Source organism: Rhineura floridana, chromosome 4 (genome assembly GCF_030035675.1).
Source record: "Rhineura floridana isolate rRhiFlo1 chromosome 4, rRhiFlo1.hap2, whole genome shotgun sequence".
Classification (NCBI taxonomy): domain Eukaryota; kingdom Metazoa; phylum Chordata; class Lepidosauria; order Squamata; family Rhineuridae; genus Rhineura; species Rhineura floridana.
The window spans coordinates 146,519,276-146,540,289 of NC_084483.1; the positions used below are offsets into that span (position 1 = coordinate 146,519,276).

The following is a 21,014-nucleotide window of genomic DNA, read 5'->3' on the forward strand; positions in this document are numbered from 1 at the left end:
TGTAAGCATCTTGGTCTGAAAGCCATGTCATAACATGTTTCCTTCTTAGTGTTTTACTGTGCTTTTTTGCCTCCTGAAATAGATGGTTCACTCCCCCAAAGCTCCCAGCCTCCTCAGGTGTGTAATATGTGGTTTTTAGAATTTCATCATGCTCTCCCATATTGCTGGTTGATACAGGTATGGACACGGGTGGTTAAAGTAAACTATTTTTATTGGTACCAAAAAAACTCCTGCTTCAAGCTTTCAGGGTTCAGGCTTGGGACAGACACATGAAATGCAGGAAATATTAACAGCCTGAGAACTCTCAAGGTGTAGATTTTCCATATCACCTTCATGCGTCACATCTTCCTATAGAAAAAAAAAGAGAGGCACTTTAGCAATGGGGATGCCCCAAACTGGGAAAAACAACACACTAATAAAAATACAGCTCAGAAACACCTACCTGTAGACACCGTTGCTCCATGCCTTCATTTAAATCTTCCAGCCACTCGTTTTCTTCAGCCTCCATTTCCACCATGGGTTTAAAAAGTACACTTCCATCCACAACCTCAGCAGATTTCATAAGTTGTTCTTCCTTCAGGAAATGAGCCTTCAGATCACACCTACAATCACACTCTGTGTCGGACATGGATTCACTAGAATTTGCCTGGAATGAGGTTTCAGGGTCTGGGTACTGTCCGGCCGTGAACACCGCTACAGGTAAGATTGGGGTTGAAACAGACTGTTTTTTTCTAAAATGCTTTGATTCTTCCTTTCCACTGCTAATTTTTATACTCGCTGGTGGAAACGATAATCTCCGAGGCTTTACCCGCCTTTTTGAGTGCATTTTCAAAGGGGCTGGAGGATAGGAAAAACCTACTAGCCCATATACTGATTCGCACACTGGTTCCATGTTCGATCCTCAGAGCGTGTCTGGGCATGCATAATACACCTCTGTACCAGGTCTCACCGTCCCCTCTCCTGATTGGTTGGGGATTCAAAACCTCCCCCCTTGGGTGATGTAACTGTAGAGGGGTTACTTATCCCTATTGGGCTGCTCTGGAGAGGAGGGGATGGAAATGGACCCCTTTGGGGTCCATTTCCAGCACCCTAATTTCACCTTGGGGTTTTAAACCTCTTCAGATTGGTCCCCTGGAGACCACGTGCTCATAGAGGGGTCACATGCCCCTATAGGGAGCAGTCTGGAGAGGGGGCAGAAATGCACCCCTTTGGGGTGCAATTCCGGTACCCTGTTTTCACCTTTGGGGTTTTAAACCTCTTCAGATTGGTCCCCTGGAGACCACGTGCTCATAGAGGGGTCACATGCCCCTATAGGGACCAATCCGGGACCCCATTTTGAGTAAAAATATGCCCAATGGTCCAGCGAGGACCACGTGCTCCTGGGAGGTCACAGGGCTACCGTTTCCAGGGTGGGGCACGAGGGCTGGGGCTTCTGGGGGACAGGATATCCGGTGAGGTCACCAGGGGAAACGCAAATCGCGGGGTGGGCCTTCCGGGGTGGGCCTTCCGGGGGGCTTCCGCTGATGTCACCCATCAAACTCAAAAGGGGCGTGGCGTAGCGGTTTGACGTGAGGTGGTCTATTATTACTACTGATGGGGAAGTGATTTGTTTGGTCCACTTTATGCAGTAGACCAACTTGATCCTACAGTCCTGAACTTGTTGGGATGCAACTGCCAGTCAGATTGCACTTTTATCTGGATTTGGCAGGGAATTTTGGGGACTCAAAAAGTGCATGCAAAAAGCATATTTTATGTAAACGACACATTACAAAGTGCATATCTTACTGGTGAAAAGTGTCCAGTTTGCATTAAAAGTGTATATTTTACATGAAAAGTGAGAAGAAAATGCTTACAGGCTGCAGCACACAAGGGATGGAATGTGATGGCCGGTGAGAATGAAGTGGGATGGAATTAGCTCCTCAGCCCACCCCTTTCAGTAGCAGCACCAGTGATTGCTGAACAGCTGCTAGCAGAGCCATCTCCTGCTCCCAGGTGATCTTGAGGTCATTTATTTGCTCTGGCTTGGGGGAGAGGGTACTGTAGGGAAGTTTTGTCAGCTGAGTCCTTAGTGTTTAAAATAACAAAAGTGAGAGTAATGTTAAAAAGTCTGGTTTTTAGGGGAAAGCAGATTATTTACTTATAAACTGCATTTTTGATAAAATAATGAGGTGCTAGTACTCATGCTTTGACAAAAGTACCATGGGTGCCAGCACAAAATAGCTGGTATGGGCAGGAAAAAAAAGAAGGGCCTGTACTCCATACTGGTGAGTACTGTCACATACACACACACACAAAAGCTCTGTGTATAAAAGTATTTATATACCACCTTCTCAAAACATCAGGGTGGTGTAGAGCAACATAAAAACATTTTTTTAAAAAAACAGTAAAAGCAGTACAAATTAGTGTTGCCAAGTTCATGGCCTGAGGCTGATCCTGTATCTTTAGGAGAAGAGAAAGTCAGCAAAGTGCAGGTGTTCTTGCAAAACTGTAATGGGAAAAACCACAAGGTGGAATTCTCCCTTCCCCCTGCACAACTTTTAAAGATACAGAAGACCTCTTGGTTGCCAGGCCTGGCCTCCAAGAGGTCTTCTGTATCTTTAAAAGTTGTGCAGGGGGAGGGAGAATTCCACCTTTTAAGAACATAAGAACATAAGAAGAGCCTGCTGGATCAGGCCAGTAGCCCATCTAGTCCAGCATCCTCTTCTCACAGTGGCCAACCAGGTGCCTGGGGGAAGCCCGCAAACAGGACCCCAAGCGCAAGAACACTCTCCCCTCCTGAGGCTTCCAGCAAATGGTTTTCAGAAGTATGCTGCCTCTGACTAGGGTGGCAGAGCACAGCCATCATGGCTAGTAGCCATTGATAGCCCTGTCCTCCATGAATTTGTCTAATCTTCTTTTAAAGCCATCCAAGCTGGTGGCCATTACTGCATCTTGTGGGAGCAAATTCCATAGTTTAACTATGCACTGAGTAAAGAAGTACTTCCTTTTGTCTGTCCTGAATCTTCCAACATTCAGTTTCTTTGAATGTCCACGAGTTCTAGTATTATAAGAGAGGGAGAAGAACTTTTCTCTATCCACTTTCTCAATGCCATGCATAATTTTATACACTTCTATCATGTCTCCTCTGACCCGCCTTTTCTCTAAACTAAAAAGCCCCAAATGCTGCAACCTTTCCTCATAAGGGAGTCGCTCCATCCCCTTGATCATTCTGGTTGCCCTCTTCTGAACCTTTTCCAACTCTATAATATCCTTTTTGAGATGAGGCGACCAGAATTGTACACAGTATTCCAAATGCGGCCGCACCATAGATTTATACAACGGCATTATGATAGCGACTGTTTTATTTTCAATACCTCTCCTAATTATCCCTAGCATGAAATTTGCCTTTTTCACAGCTGCCGCACACTGGGTCGACATTTTCATCATGCTGTCCACTACAACCCCGAGGTCTCTCTCCTGGTCGGTCACCGCCAGTTCAGACCCCATGAGCGTATCAGACACAAAACTCAGAAAAACAAGGTAAGGAGGAGTCACCAAAGGCAAATAGGGAGCAGGCACAGTCAAACAAAATATAGAAATATAGTGAGGCTACAGAGAGGAAGCTTGGATGCCTATCGTGACAGGCTGCTATTGCAAATCTCTTGCAATCTTCAGGGTTCCCAGCATTGGAAATGGATTATTTCTGGTATTATTTATCACAGAATTTAGAGCCAAACTTCCACTATAATACACTAGATTTCTGGAACTAGCTTGTACATGGTGTGAAAGATCAAATATTATGTGCAAATTAATAGGTAAGAAATCGTCAGAAAAATGGATTAAAGTGCAGTGTCAAAGCTGACTCAAATATTGTTTGCCTTTTTGCAGCCACATCACACTGTTGGCTCATTTTCAGCTTGTGATCATATCCAATTAGTATATAGCACTTTATGTATGAACTTAATAAAGGACATTGCCTAGTGTAGAATGAACAGTACAGCAAGATACATAGGTTGAAAATGAAAATGAGGTTTTGGGTGTATATATCTTTTATTTTACTATTGCTCTCTGGCTATTCATATTTTAGCATGAGAAGGCATATATTCATTCCAACATAGTTTCTAAGCTCCAGTGCAAAGGTAGATTTCAGCTTCTGTCCTGTAAAACTTGCATTGAACACATGAAAAATGCCTATGGCTGATAGCAAAACACACTTCTTTGTCTGAGGGTCCAATGTAGATGCTTGAAATATCCATGATTTTCTAGTCCCAAATAGATAATCACTGCTGCACAGAGTTGCATATATCATTACAGGATCTACAAAACCAACCAACCGAACCAAAGGCAATGGCTTAATTGACATTTGATTTAATATTTGTATTCTACTTTTCCAAAAACAATGTTGAGCTCAAATCAGCTCATGATGATAACAAAAGCATTAACAATTAGCACAAGCAAACATTTCTATCAATATAATCATATCAAAGAACACAATAGCATATGAATGGGACAAAAACAAATGCAGCAAACAATTAATACAGTTCAATGCAAACTTATAATTCAAAATATTGTACCAGCAGTTGTACAGTTAAACTGTTACAGTTAAGGCATGTTGCCTTTTCCATTTCTTTTTGGTTTCATTCAGGGCCGGTTCTAAGGGGCGGCCAGGTTGGGCACTGGCCCAAGGGCCCTGCAGCTACATGAGCCCCTGGGGGGTCCCTGAGGGGCCCTCCATTCCCCTTCTGTGATCCGCGGCACGAGCTGTGCCATGGATCACAAGACAAAGCCTTTTAAGCCACCCGCCATCCCCCCCACTTCACCTACCTTTCTCTGCTGTACTTTGTGGCTGCGCGCACTGCACACGCAGGGTTGCCATCAATCAAGATGGCGGCCAAGGTTTCCGTAAGGGACTGAAGCCTCTGCCACCATATTGGTTGATGGCAGCAATGTGCGCGCTGAATGCCATCAACCAAGATGGCAGCAGAGGCTTCAGTCTCTTACGGAAACCTCGGCCGCCATCTTGATTGATGGCAACCCTGTGCGTGCAGTGCATGTAGCCGCAATGAACAGCAGAGAAAGGTAGGTGAAGCAGGGGAGGGTGGCGGGTGGCTCGGAAGGTCTTGTCTTGCGATCCACAGGATCGCGGAAGGGGAGCAGAGGGGCCTGGGGCAGGCTAATGCCCAAGGGCCCCCGCATTCCTGGAGCCGGCCCTGGTTTCATTGGTTCATTTTACTCTGAATGCCACTTTTCCTAAGTTCTGGTTTAATTAGAAGAATTTCCTAATTTAATTCCAAAATTAGAACATGCAGTTCGCTAGAGCTTTTAGTTGCTTCAGTTCCTTTATCTATTTAGAGGATTCATAATCCACCTTTCAACGCAGCAATTCCTATGGTGTGAAAAACCTTTTGCATCCTTTTCCCCATCTATGCACAAGCACAACACTGCAAAAAGCAACATTCAGCCCCTCATCTGGTATGATCATACACGACTTCAGAAAAAAATTCTATAGAGTTTTACTGATTACACATGTCCTTCAGCGTTTTGGTAAATCACTCCACAAAATACTCTTGATAAAACTGAAATTTTCTATCACATCAAGTTGGCTTTTTGGTTGTGTTTTATTAATGTATGGAAGTGTTGTGATATCAATTAAACACTGCATAAAAAGAATCAATGCAATCAGATGTTTTGCAGTAGGAGAAAAAAAATAAAGGAATTAAAAGCTGTGGCAAAGTGACCAGACATCTGCTTCATATAAAATTAGAAATAAAAAACCCATAACAAAACAAAGGAGAATTCCTAATGCATCGGTTCCACTTTGGCAATCAGGTCAGGTGATTAATTTTAAAATGGAGTGGTGATTCAATGAGGATCATTTTGGAAGTATCCATACAGTTAAGCCAATTGCACATTCAATAGGCAATAACAATTCAGATATTTTATGCTTTCGAATGGCAAACAAGATTTGCAGTTGTGATTGCATATTAATAGGTGCACATGTAAGAACAATTGTGGTCCACTTTGTGAAAACTGCATATCAGCTTTTGTGATTAATGGTCTTGAACAGACAAGGCCAGCATGAGGGGAGATGGAATACCCATTGAAAAAAAGGCTTGCCTTATCACATCTCTAGGAGAGGGCTGCCCAAGAGAAACAGATGTTATTTATTTCTGCTTTCCTTCTTTATCAGCTTACTTATGGAATATGCATGCTCCATCTTGATTTTCAAGGACTCCTGGCTGCTACTTATGCTGCTTAATGACATTCTGAGTGTGCCTTTTAAAAGCTTTGCTTAATATTGTGTAATAAAGAAAGTTTTGCTTATTAAATTAGAGTAGTTAAAGTGCAGGGTAATTGTAAATAACATTTTGTTTTTCATCAACCACAATTGCCAGGATACAATGAAGCCCAAAAAGTAATGTTTACTAGCTAAAGAAATGTTGATTACAGTTTCCCACAATCAAGAGTGCTCTCATTGTGCAGATACTTCTCAGTAATGAAGGCTGTGATTATATACACACTCACCATTGAAAGTGGGTATTACTTCTGAGTAGACATAGCTAGGATAGCCTTGTAAATCATTCTTTTATTTCCTCCCTCTTCCTATCACAGCTAGTGTAGCCTATATGCTACTGAGCCAGGTTCAAGGCTCTTGTGTTGATATACAAAGCCCTGAACGACTTGGGTCCAGGAGATCTCAAGGACCACCTGAGCACTTATATCTCAGCCTGTTCACTGAGATCATCCAGAGGAACACTGTTAGTTGTCCCTGTCAACCAAAAGATGGGCATTTAGTATCGAGGGTGCCAAGCTGTTGAACACTCTTCCAGCAGAGATTTACCAGGTATCATCACTGTGGACTTTCAGGAGTCTCTTGAAGACTTTTTTTTAATGCTGAAAAGCCTTCATTGTTGTTTAAAATTTTCTTGAGTAGCCAGTCATTTTAATGATCTATTTGTACTAGGGTTGCCAGGTTCAGGGCCTGAGACTGATCCTGTATCTTTAGGAAAAGAGAAAGTCAGCCAAGTGCAGGTGTTCTTACAACACTGTAATGAGAAAAAAATAAAAGCTTAACTTCTGTCCCTGGAAAACTGGTAGAAAGTATTATTAAAGCTAGATTAACTAAGCACATAGAAGAACAAGCCTTGCTGAAGCAGAGCCAGCATGGCTTCTGCAAGGGAAAGTCCTGTCTCAGTAACCTATTAGAATTCTTTGAGAGTGTCAACAAGCGTATAGATAGAGGTGATCCAGTGGATATAGTGTACTTAGACTTTCAAAAAGCGTTTGACAAGGTACCTCACCAAAGACTTCTGAGGAAGCTTAGCAGTCATGGAATAAGAGGAGAGGTCCTCTTGTGGATAAGGAATTGGTTAAGAAGCAGAAAGCAGAGAGTAGGAATAAACAGACAATTCTCCCAATGGAGGGCTGTAGAAAGTGGAGTCCCTCAAGGATCGGTATTGGGACCTGTACTTTTCAACTTGTTCATTAATGACCTAGAATTAGGAGCGAGCAGTGAAGTGGCCAAGTTTGCTGATGACACTAAATTGTTCAGGGTTGTTAAAACAAAAGGGATTGCGAAGAGCTCCAAAAAGACCTCTCCAAACTGAGTGAATGGGTGGAAAAATGGCAAATGCAATTCAATATAAACAAGTGTAAAATTATGCATATTGGAGCAAAAAATCTGAATTTCACATATACGCTCATGGGGTCTGAACTGGCAGTGACCGACCAGGAGAGAGACCTCGGGGTTGTAGTGGACAGCACGATGAAAATGTCGACCCAGTGTGCGGCAGCTGTGAAAAAGGCAAATTCCATGCTAGCAATAATTAGGAAAGGTATTGAAAATAAAACAGCCGATATCATAATGCCATTGTATAAATCTATGGTGCAGCCGCATTTGGAATACTGTGTACAGTTCTGGTCGCCTCATCTCAAAAAGGATATTATAGAGTTGGAAAAGGTTCAGAAGAGGGCAACCAGAATGATCAAGGGGATGGAGCGACTCCCTTATGAGAAAAGGTTTCAGCATTTGGGGCTTTTTAGTTTAGAGAAAAGGCGGGTCAGAGGAGACATGATAGAAGTGTATAAAATTATGCATGGCATTGAGAAAGTGGATAGAGAAAAGTTCTTCTCCCTCTCTTATAATACTAGAACTCGTGGACATTCAAAGAAACTGAATGTTGGAAGATTCAGGACAGACAAAAGGAAGTACTTCTTTACTCAGCGCATAGTTAAACTATGGAATTTGCTCCCACAAGATGCAGTAATGGCCACCAGCTTGGATGGCTTTAAAAGAAGATTAGACAAATTCATGGAGTACAGGGCTATCAATGGCTAGTAGCCATGATGGCTGTGCTGTGCCACCCTAGTCAGAGGCAGCATGCTTCTGAAAACCAGTTGCCAGAAGCCTCAGGAGGGGAGAGTGTTCTTGCACTCGGATCCTGCTTGTGGCCTTCCCCCAGGCACCTGGTAGGCCACTGTGAGAACAGGATACTGGATTAAATGGGCCACTGGCCTGATCCAGCAGGCTCTTCTTATGTTCTTATCTGTGTTTTGGAAGTCCCATTCTTTTCTGCCTCTTTCCTCCCCTCCCCCAGAGCTAGGCGGCTGCTTACCTGACTTTTTTATCTTTGTTTTCACTTTACACCAGCTAGCTTCCCCTGGCTGCTTTCAGACATGAGGCTTATTATGTGTGATAGTTGCTGAAGTTGCTTTTCAAATATTTTCAAGTCCTTTTCTATTGTCTTTTAAGCCCTTTTTTTCTCAAGTTTTTTTTTTACCAGAGCTGGAGCAGCTTGTATTTTTAAAGTGACCACTTTTCCCCCTTTTCCTCAGTGCTTTGTTTCTGGCTCTTTCTCTTTGGAGTTTTTGCTTTCTTGCTGTTTTTCTTGCCTTTTTCATCTGATCCTGGTGCCTCCAATTGCAGCAGCGTGAAAGACATTTGTGCAACATGCCAGTATATCAGATGCTGCAAGGTGAAAGGAAATATAGAAAGGAAATAAGGAAATATAGAAATGGAAGCGCTACCACTTTAATCCATTAAACTAACACAATAAGCCCCATGTGTGAAAGCAGCCTTAGACTGCATTAACACAAGTATAGTTTCCAAATCACATGAAGTTCTAATTCCCCTCTATTTGACACTGGTTAGGCCTCATGTTGAGTACTGAATCCAGTTCTGGACACCACACTAAGAAGGATGCAGACAAACTGGAACAGGTTCAGAGGAGGGCAACAAGGATGATCAGGGGACTGGAAAGAAAGCCCTATGAGGAGAGATTGAAAGAACTGGGCATGTTTAGCCTTGAGAAGAGGAAACTGAGGGGAGATATGACAGCACTTTTCAAGTACTTGAAAGGTTTTACACAGAGGAGGACCAGGATCTCTTCTCAATCATCCCAGAGTGCAGAACACGGAATAATGGGCTCAATTTACAGGAAGGCAGATTTCAACTGAGCATCAGGAAAAACTTACTAACTTATTAGAGTACTACAACAATGGAACCAATTACCAAGGGAGGTGGTGGGCTCACCAACACTGCAGGTATTCAAGAGGCAGCTGGACAGCCATCTGTCAGGAATGCTTTAACTTGGATTCCTGCACTAAGCAGGGAGTTGGACTCAATCATCTTATAGGCCCCTTCCAGCTTTACTATTCTATGACTTTATGAATACATGAAGTATATTATCAATGGCGCATGCAGGGGATTCTAGTTAAGATAAGAATGCTGTAGTTATTACCTTTATTTTCACAACATCTGCATCCATAAAACCTGGAGATATAAATTAAGTGAATCATTAAACCATAGTACATCACAATTGATAGTTAAACTAATGCAATAAGATGTCTGAAAGCAGCCCCAGTGTGAAACTAAGGCTCCATCTGCACCATCAATTTATGTACACACATATATATATATCACTTTAAACAGTCACAGCTTCCCCCAAAGAGTACTAGGAACTGCAGCTTTTCAAGGGTGCTGAGTACTGTTAGAAAATCCAGCGGCATCACTAGCGGGAGTGCGGGGGGGTGCGGACCTCTGGTGCGCGCTGTCCCAGGGGCATGGATGAGGTAGCTGGGCTTGTGTGCATGTGTGCGTGCACTCGAGGCCAGCCACCCTGTCCATGCCCCTGGGACAGCATGCACCGGAGGGGCACCCAGCCGGAGAAGGCCTGGGAATGCCGGCGCACCTCCCTTGCCCCGCCAACGCTGCTCCCGGTCTCGCCCACCTGCCCACCTCCGAGGAGTTGGAGCAGCCTTGCAGAGCAACGGCGTGGGGTGGGGCGGCTCTGGGTGTCACCCCCTCATGGTGACACCCGGGTGCGGGCTGCACCCTCCGCACCCCGGTAGTGACGCCCCTGAGAAAATCCCTATTCCCCTCACAGAGCTACAATTCTCAGAGTTGGCTGAGAAGAGAGATTGATTGTTAAATTACTCTAGGAATCATAGATCTCCTAATATGGGGTCTCCTAAGACCTCTCAGTACCTTTAACAAACTACAGTTCCCAGGATTCTTTGGGGGAAGCCATGACTCTTGAAAGTGGTATGATGGTACCTTAAATGTATAGTACACATTTCTGGCACAGAACAGGAACAGGCTGACCCATCCACCCCTAGCCTTGTTGGGTATCCCACCACCAGCCAGGTAGACATGCTCGACAGAACTTTTTTGGTGGTGGAAATTGCTTTGTGGAATTCCTTGCCCTTCAATATTTGGCTGGATTCCTCCCTACCTGTGTCCATTCTTTAGTCAAAGGTGCCTTTTGCCTCAGCAGAAAATGACTATATGTGGATATTTCAGATTGGTGTTTCATTTGTAATAAAAAGATATATCAACTTTATATTTTTAATGATTTATTTATTGTCAGCTGCCTTGAGAACAGAAGTAGGGTTGCCAGGTTCATGGCCTGAGACTGATCCTGTATCTTTAGAATAAGAGAAAGTCAGCCAAGTGCAGGTGTTCTTGCAGCACTATAATGAGAAGAACCACAAGGTGGAATTCTCCCTTCCCCCTGCACAACTTTTAAAGATATAGAAAACCTCTTGGAGGCCGGGCCTGACAAACAAAAGGTCTTCTGTATCTTTAAATGGTATGCAAGGGGAAGGGAGAATTCCACCTTGTGGTTTTTCCCATTACAGTGTTGTAAGAACACCTGCATTTGGCTGACTTTCTCTTCTCCTAAAGATACAGGATCAGTCTCAGGCCATGAACCTGGCAACCCTAGACAGAAGTGATGATTGCTGAGCAGGGCAGAGCCTCTATGCTAGCTTCCCAGCAGGTGGATCATTGCTGCCTACCAGGACTGTCAGTGGGTGAGGTGGTGGGGAGGTTGGCACAGTGCAAATGCAGGAAAAGCAAGGAGGGGGGCATCCAAAAATGCTCCACCCAAAGGGAGGAAGACCCTCAAGGTGCCAAACCAGCAAACAGCAGAGAGTTGGGAATGAGTTTTTTTCCCCAGGCTGCAATAAAAGTTTCTCATTCCCAACTCTCTGTTGTTTGCTGGTTTGGCACCTTGAGGATCTCCCTCTCTTTGGCTGGTGCAGTGCAAACGCACCAACAGGAGCACCAGATTGACTCTACCGGTGAGTTTGCACCATGTGAAACTCCCCACCACCTTGCCCTTTTCCCTCCCAGTAAGCAACGCAACCAACCTGCCAGGAAGCTATCTCCAGTGGATTCTTAGAATCATAGGATCATAGAATAGTAGAGTTGGAAGGGGCCTACAAGGCCATTAAGTCCAACCCCCTGCTCAATGCATGAATCCAAATCAAGCATTTCCAACAGATGGCTGTCCAGCTGCCTCTTGAATGCCTCCAGTGTTGGAGAGCCCACTACCTCTCTAGGTAATTGGTTCCATTGTTGTCATCTTAGTGTTGTCTTAATCTAGAATGATTGAAATATGTCCCAGTGTCAACTCATTGCAGAAAGTGGATGTTGTTAAATTGGTTGCATATCCATATAAACTCCATAAGGCATCTGAGCACTTTTACTGATTCAGACCTTCATTTTTGTTTCACCAAAATCACTCAGGCCACCATTTGCACTATACATTTAAAGCAGTAACATATCACTTTAAAAAGTCTTGGTTTTCCCCTTAAAGAACCCTGGGAACTGTAGTTTGTTAAGGACACTGAGAGTTGTTAGAAGACCCCTATTCCCCTCATAGAGCTACAGTTTGCCAAAATGATTTAACAATCAATCCCTCTTCCCAGAAAACTCTGATAACTGTAACTCAATGAGGAGAATTGGTGTCTTCTAACTCCTAAAGTGGTATGATACTGCTTTAAATGTATAGTGCAGTTGAGGCCTTAGTTTGAAGGCAGCACATTTCTGTATCTGAAATATTTGTAGAAATGCATTCTTATTTAGATTCTGTAGCAGTAACAATTCAATTCTCAGAGGAATATTTCAATTTCTTAACTGTCAGATGCAGTAAGAAAAGAAAACTCTTCGGGCTATGTTACAACTCATCCAGAATGCTGAAAGTCATGTCTGTGTGAGACATTGTAATATTCATAGCTAAAGAATAATCAGACACCTGCAGAGATTATTATTTGATTTAAACAGCTAGTTTAATGTGTACCTCAAAATAGTCTGCAAATGAATCACAGAGATCCTAATATAACTGGATGGCAGAACCAGGTGTGTTAACTTGCTGAGCCCAGCTCGTAAGTCACTGGCTTTGTATTTACATAGAGCTAGCTAAGTGATGAGCAGAAAATTGTGGGGCTCTGCGCAGCCCCATGGCCCCAACCAGGGTAGGCCCTAACTTAGGCTGACCCAGGAAGCGTCTGACCTGGATCTGGCCCTGAATGAATCCAGGGGTGAGGCTCATGTTTATTTAGGGTTTTTTAAACACTATACAGTTGGGAGGGGGAAGGAGATGCTGCGTTTCTTCCCTACACCCCCCCACTGCACTGCAGGAGGGTTGGATCATGCTTGGGTGCTGCTTTACCAACAGATTCCCTATGGGGAACATGCTGGCAAAGGAGATCCCTGCTGCAGCAAGCAGGACTTCATCTTTGGTGGGTGGCTCCTGCACTGTTGCTGTACATGCTTGGCTGCTGTACCAAGCTTCATTCCTCTCCCCTCTCTGCTGTCTCCCCTCCCACATCATTGGCCCCAATGTGTCCTGGCTCAGTGCGCTTCAGGCCCCTGTAATCCCTGCCGCCATCACCACCAGCAGCAATTACTCCGCCTCTTTGCACTCCATGGCTGCTCCTGCTGCTGCCTCCACTGCTGTGTTGCAGGAAGGAGTTGCTGAGCTGCACCCACCTCACTCACCACTGCTGCTCAAACTGACTCCTGCATGAACTTTCACCATTGCCAAGGGGCCCACAGCCATTGGTGAGAGACTGACCAACCCCTGCTGTTGGCCCAACATGGGGACAGTAGCTGGTTCTTCCTTTTTCTCTTCCCCCCCCCCCGTCCTGAGGAAAGGTCTCCTCTTCCTACCTTGGGACCTCTGTGGCCTTGGCCACCCCCTTTTCAATCCTACTGGGGTCTGTTTCCCCAGTGCTTTCCCTGTGGGTAATGCACTAGCAAAGCAGACCTCTCCAGCCAGCAGGATTGCATCCACCGTGTGGTGAATCCTTCTCAGATTGACTTGGTACATGTGCTTACTGCTGGGAACAGTAATGCAGCCAAAGTGCAGTGTGAGGCTGTTTGAAAGCCCTGCTCTTTACAGAGGCTGCCTCTCCTGCTCTCCTTGTGCCCTGCCTCTTGACAGCCCAGGTAGCCTAACCCAATCTAGGACAATCCAAGGTTGTCTTGACCCAACTTGGTTGATGCCCAGATCAGCCCAAATTGACCCAACTGGGCTAGAAATTTGGGCTTTGACTGAATCCAGTGCACAGCCCTAGTAAATTGGCACCAGGGTGCCTTGTTTGCTTGTCTGCATGTTTCCATGAGCGCATGTTCACATTCACATGGATTACAATAAGGAATAGGGCGTATCCTCACTGGAATCCATGTGAGAATCATGGCATGAGGGAAGAATTTTTATAGCAAGCCTAGGGCTTGCTGCTTTTTGACAGGTTCTGAGGCTCTACGGAGGGTTCTGGTGTTTTGCTTTCCCATCTCTAGCTTAGCCTCCCATTCTCCTGCCAGGATGGAAGTCTTCAGATGCCGTGAGGAACATAAAGCACCTCTCTTGCTGAATCAGATATCTTCAGATGTGAGGGGTTGTCTGGAGATTCTGGGCTCCACTAGACCTTCCCTTGTACCCTCTAAGGGATATGCTTTTACCAGAGTGCTCCTATCCTAAGATGTAGACACTACTCTTCATCACAAGGCTCAGATCCAGTAAGGAGAGGTAGAGATGTAAGGAGATAGCTCTTTCCATCTGTCCTGTGTTTGTCACAATCAGCACTGTTTCCATTCTGCTGCAGTTCACCTTCCCTTAATTTCAGAGGAAAGGGAACATAAAAAACAATGCGTAAAATAATGTAATTATTTATGTAATGTTTACGGACTAAATACAATAACAAATACCATTCATATTTGCTTGTGTGATTTCCATTGCTGACCTTGGATGAACACGCGAATTGTGGCAATTTTTGCTCCCGTTTCCATTTCCAATCTCTGACATCCCTACCTCAGAGAGGGTAATCAAAACACATTCTTGGCTAGATCTGTGGTGAGTTCAGTAAAGCCAGGACGAGTCCTTCAGTATGGATGCAGATGGTCATAGAGATGAATACTTGCATCTACATGGCTTGTGTGGATTTTCCATTCAGATTTACAACCTGGGAGACCAGGGTTCGAATCCCCACATAGCCATGAAGCTCACTGGGTGACCTTGGGCCAGTCACTACCTCTCAGCCTCATGAAAACCCTATTAATAGGGTCACCATAAGTCAGAATCGACTTGAAGGCAGTACATTTACATTTACATATCTGTCTAGCATAACCTGAGCACATGTTTCTGTTTTGAGTACATATAGCTGAAAGGTTTAATCAACTCTACTGTATCCTGCATGCTTTGTGCTAAAGGTTATCTAATATTAGCTGAGTAGATCTAGTCTTTCAGTAACAGAAGCTGACATGTACCTGGTTGAGCTCCAGGCAAACAACATTGTTAGTGACTCATTAACACTGTCTGGTACTAAGGAACTGTCTGGACAGATGTCCCTCTCACAGAGAAACTCAGAAATGTGACTGTCAGGGCTCTGAAGAAGTAGATTCCACCACTCCACCACTCCAACAGATACTAGTTAATAAATTTCCACTGTCCTCCAATTTCTTGGAAGTTTTCTTCTCCCATGAAAGAGGTGTGCATTTTTTCTGCCTCATTTGCAGGATACGTTAAAATTTCTTTATAATATTGCTGTTGGCTGAGCTTTCCTTATCACTGTGAAATGGTCAAAGATGGTGATGATGTGTATGTGTGTGTTTTCTTTCCATTAAATATTTCTCCAGTGCTCTGCATGCTCCATGACTAAGCATGCTTCCTGATCTGAAAAAGCCCCATGAAGGAGTTGCCTCATAATGTCTTCCGAGGCTTTAATTGACGTGCATCAACCTAGAGAAGCTGGCTGCCTCAGTGCCTGAGAATGAAGCACTCACTGATTTTGTTTTTAAGCAAAGTCCTTCATTTTACTTTAAAAAAAAACTTTTTGCACTCTTTTCTTTAAACATTTTTTAAAAAACCACCCTAATACAATAACAAGTAACAGCTGTCAGGCAAATGGTAGATAGCTAACTATCTTCCTGCACTTACAGGCATACCCAGCTGAGAATATCATCAGGTTTTTAGGAAGGAGCAATCTGAACAGAATTGGGCCATATCCAGATAACTGAATCAGGCCTCAAATCAGATCAGGAGGTATTGCACAGCCCTAGTATGTGCAACAACAAAACAACACATTCCACTATTGAAAATTTCACCAACTCATTCCCTTCCTTGTGATAATTTTTCAATGCAATTTCTTTTCTCATTAATTGACTGATAATTGACTGAAAGAATTTTTCAGCAGAACACTAATATCTTGTTTTTATAAGATACTGCAGATGTGACAATTTATTTGGAGCTTAAAGAACACAACTTTACCTGTATGAGCATTATGCCCTCAAGAATCAACACTAGAGGAATATCAGTATTAAAATTAGCAGAAGCTTAACTAAAGACTTGTTTAGTCTGTCATCATTCATTTTCCAAAGGAACTTTCAACTGAGGCTTCAACTTGTTATTGAAACATGTTATTCCATGTGCTTATATTAATTCCTTGTTGTCCTTTCCCCACCTATTTCTCTCCTTCCTCTGTTGTCTCTTCTAAACATTTAGATTATTTAGAAGGCTTTTTAGTCCCCATCCCATTTTTCCATTGCTGCATATGCTACTCTTTAAAGCCCCTTTAGGTCCTGTACATCCATGACCCTATATAATGAGCTAACTTAAAAATGAATACGTAATATAGGTTAGCTAGAGAACTAGCTGATCGAGATAGGTTCATGCAAATGTGGTACCTTTTATGTTTTTCATCAGCACTGATCTCTCCGGCATTTGTCTCCCAGGAACACATAAGTCTTTTAGGAGAGACATGCTGGTGTGAGTATCCTTAGAAGAATTGATGTGTTTGAATTATGTACTGTTTATTTCTGCATAGACACTTTGTGTAGTTTATAACGTGCCAGACTTTACAAAAGAAAAATGTCAGTTATTGTTATATGTTTTCTGTGGTGGGTGGTGGTGATTATGATGAAGATAATGATGATGATATTATATAACAATAATAACAACAACAACAACAACAATATATGGGAACATCTCTGAAAAATTAGCAATTATAGAATGAACAGGATACATGGGCACATTTTCATTTCATTAACATTTAAGAGAGCCAGTGTGGTATAGTGGTTAGAGTGTTGGACTGGGACCTGGGAGACCACAGGGTTCAAATCCCCATTCAGTCACGAAGCTCACTGGGTGACATTGGGCCAGTCACTGTCTCTCAGCCTAACCTACTTCAAAGGGTTGTTGTAAGGATAAAATTGGGAGAGGGAGAACTGTGTTGATGCACCACCTTGAGCTCCTTGGGGGAAAGGTGGTTTATAAATGTGACCATCATCATCATCAGACCATAAGGACAACCCTAGTGGATCAGGCCAAAGGCCCCTGTAGCCCAGCATACTATTCTTACAGTGGTCAAGCAGATGCCTATGGAAATCCCATAAGCAGGACATAAGCAACACGTGTGATGACCAGCAGCTGACAAACAGAAGTATGCTGCCTCCAACAGTGGAACATAGCCATTGTGGCTAGTAGTCACTGATAGGCCTATCCTCAAGGAATCTGTATAAACCTCTTTTAAAATCATCCAAATTTTATGCAATTTTTCCAGCCCTAGCCCTTTACCTTCTCTTACTGGGCAAAATAACATTTTGAAACACCTGTGACGAAATAGACGTTCTCCCATTGAAATGCCTCCACTAAAGGGATTGTTGTTTGCACACAAGAGGATTCTCTTTTGTTCCTCTCTCACCCTAGATCCAGCTTTTCTTGCATTTTGAACTGACTCCTACACAGCATATGTTTTATTGTCTTTGTTCTCTCACATTCAGCTTCCATAAGAGCTTCAGCTCAATTAGGAGCAGCAACCCATTTCATTTTTGTTTCATTGTGCCATAAAATATGATCTATCAACAACAGTGGGAGTGATTACTTAGAAGAAACACAAGCAGATACAGAAGACGTATAAAATATTGTTGATTTTTGCCACAGTGTAAAATATTGCCACCCTGGGTTCCTTTGAGAGAAGGGGCAGGATATAAATTTAACACAATAAAGTGTCAAGAATAATTTTACTTTTAATATATAAGGCTCAGCTGCCCTGGGCCAGGCAGCTGCTCCATCTCATTTGTCCTTTCTAGTCTGTCTGGAGTCTTGGGCAGGAGCCTTTATTGACCCCAGGACCTTATACAGTGCGTGAGGAATACGCTTTCCTCCACCCAGAATGCTCCCATCCAGTTCTAACAAAGAATAGAAATTCCTCTTAACAGAATATTCCAGAGAACAGAAAAGTGATCTTGATTAATGTCTTACGGGGCAGAGTGGATCAACTGAGGGTGCAAACAGAGCACAAACTGCACCGAGTGGCAAACCATTTGTGTGAAGCAATGCCAAACTGGTTGGAACTGATTCTAACCAGTTTAATGTCAACCTGTCCCAACTGCAGGTTTTGCAAAGTCTACATACATATTTCTAAATGTATTTCTCTAAAAATACACATTTTAAAGTATATTCTGGTTTTCAGCCAAGAACTATGTAAGAACATTTGGGAAATACAAAAGTTGGTGGATAACAAAGTTCCCATCGATACATTAGTTCTGCCTAGGAGTTATGTCTCAGGTCTTTTCCTATAACAAATATCACATTCCTCAAGAATCTGGAGACCTAACACCTCTCTGCTCTAAAATAGAAATCATGTAAAACATAATCTACTTTACAAAATGGGACCTGCAAAAAAATGTTGCAGTGCGGAGTGCTACTTTTCAGGATTCCAACCAGTTTTGCCAGGCCCCTTTCCAAGATACTCCATTACAGATGCACATCTCTCCCGCCTCCCTGCAACAATCAGCACTAAGTTATCATTCGCCTACTGAATATGCTCGGATTTCATAGATCTGTTTTTGGGGGTGCCCCCTTTAGGTTTTTTTTATGATGATGATGATGATGTGCACTTTTGCAGCTTGGAGCTTGCCCAGCTTTTCATTGTCGACTAGCTCAATTTTCCCTAAAGAATAAATCACTTCTCAGCTGAGCAAATCTTGCCATCTTCTTATGATAGCTCTCTGATTTCAGCCAGCAACTCCAGGAAGAAGCCTTCAGCCCTGTCTAAGGCTTCTGACAACACTTCCCTTTACTTCTAAGGTTTGGTATATTTATGAGGAACACATTTAGGCCTTCCTCAGGTAGATTTACTTCTAGAAGGAATCCAACATCAAGTTTTTAAAAGAAAGCTTACATTTAACTACGATGGATGAATTTATAATTTATACAGCCACAAAAGTGGCTGTATACTATAGTCAGCATGGATTTTTCACATTCTGCAATGTTAAATTGAAAATACCCACATGCCATTCTGATGCTTCCCATAAGCTCATTTCAAAACAAATCCTTACAAAACTTATAGTCCTGAACTCAGAAACGCTTCTTTAACACCCTTCTAAATTTTCATGGTGATACAAAAAACAGTCGAAGAGAATAGAGAGTTCAAAATCTAAACAGAGAGAAAAAAAACAACAGACCACTTTTGGACTTTTTTTCTGTCAGAGTTCTCATCTGTTAAAATTAATTAAAAATCAGCCATGTTTACAGAGTACCTGTAATCCTATTACTGACCTTGCCCCATACTCTGACCTTCATCTTCTGCAGCTTAAAAGTTAAAAAAAAATGCTTGGCTGGTTTTTAATTAATTTAAAAAAATTTACATCGAACTGAATGATAGTGTCAGGCATGCTCAGTAAGAACCTACTGTCAGTGTTCTAAAAACCAGACTCCCAGCTGCTGGGCTTGCCTAATCGGGGACACACCCACACGAGACTTTTATTTCATGTGAGACAGTCATGGCTTCCCCAAAGAATCCAGGGAAGTGTTGTTTGTGAGGGGTGCTGAGAGAAGACTCCTATTCCCCTGACAGAGCTCCAGTGGCCAGACTGGTTTAACAGTCAGCCACTCTGACTGGAGCTCTGTGAGGGGAACAGGGTGTCTCCTAGCAACTCTCAGCACCCTTCACTAACTACACTTCCCAGGATTCTTTGAGAGAAGCCATGACTGTCCAAAGTGAACTAAAGGCCTGGTGTGGATGTGGCCAGGGACAGCTTTGGTTTAAATTTGTGTGGGAGGCTACATGTGCCTGCTGTAGAATAAAAAGGTGGAGGAAACGCTGAAAAGCAATAATACTGTTCACAATGTTTTCCTTTGGAAAGGAAAGGGGCTTCCTCTCTGCCCAGTGCCCACCCACCCAATCTCCTCCCTTCCCCCTCCTACTCTCCCAGCCGCTCCCCCAGGTCAGTGTTGGACTACAACCTGGGGGACCAGGGTTTCGAATCCCCACACAGCCATGAAGCTCACTGGGTGACTTTGGGCCAGCCACTGCCTCTCAGCCTCAGAGGAAGGCAATGGTAAAACCACCTCTGAATACTGTTTACCATGAAAACCCTATTCATAGAGTCACCATAAGTTGGGATCGACTTGAAGGCAGTCCATTTCCATTTTCAAACATCATTGCACAGAAATAAATCCCTCTGAACTCAAAAAGCATGCAAATGATCGAACCCACCCTCCCTTCTCCTTCCTCTTATCTCCTCCCTCTTGCCCCTTCCCTCCCCCTTCCTTTGCCCTTCCCTCCCCCTTCCTTTGCCCTTCCCTCCCCCTCCCCTTCCCCTCCTTCCCCTTCCCTCCGCTCCCCTCCTTCCCCTTCCCCTTCCCCTCCCCCTCCTCTCCCCATGGTCAGTTTTACCTATCTTAAGCATGATTGCACAGGAGTAAATACCATTGAACTCTATAAGCATGCAAATGATCAAACCTGCCCTCCCCCTTCCCTTGCCCCCTCCAATCTGCTCCTTTCCCTTCCCCCTCCTCCTCCCCCATGATCAGTTTTACCTATCCTATGATTGCTTGAGTAAATCCCACTGAACTCAATAAGCATGCAAATGATCAGACCTGCCTTTCCCCTCCTTCCCTTCTCCTCTCCCTTCCTCCTCCCCTCTTCCTTCTTCCTCCTCTCCTGCCCATTCCAGCCATCCCTCCCTCTGCCCCGGTCAGTTTTACCTATCCTAAGCATGATTGCATAGGAGTAAATCCCACTGAACTCATTAAACATGCAAATGATCAAACCTGTCCTTCTCCTCTCCTCCCCTCCCCTCCTGCCTGCACCCATCCCTCTTCTCCCCTCTGCCCTCCCTCCCCTCCCTCCTCCTCTTCCTCCTCCCCACCCCATCCCCTGTGGTCAGTCTCACCTATCCTAAGCATGATTGCAGGGGAGTAAATCCCACTTAACTCAATAGGCATGCAAATCATCAATCCATTCTC

General features: G+C 43.7%; 1 long non-coding RNA gene across 1 annotated transcript; it reads right to left on the reverse strand.

The window, feature by feature from the left end:
• Nucleotides 1–220: 220 nt before the first annotated feature.
• On the reverse strand, nucleotides 221–8,681 carry LOC133384466 (uncharacterized). The gene is made up of 3 exons (XR_009762572.1): nucleotides 8,595–8,681; nucleotides 443–602; nucleotides 221–348 (listed from the first exon to the last, which is right to left on the reverse strand). It is a non-coding gene; the product is annotated as an uncharacterized LOC133384466 (long non-coding RNA).
• Between the last annotated feature and the right edge of the window lie 12,333 nt (nucleotides 8,682–21,014).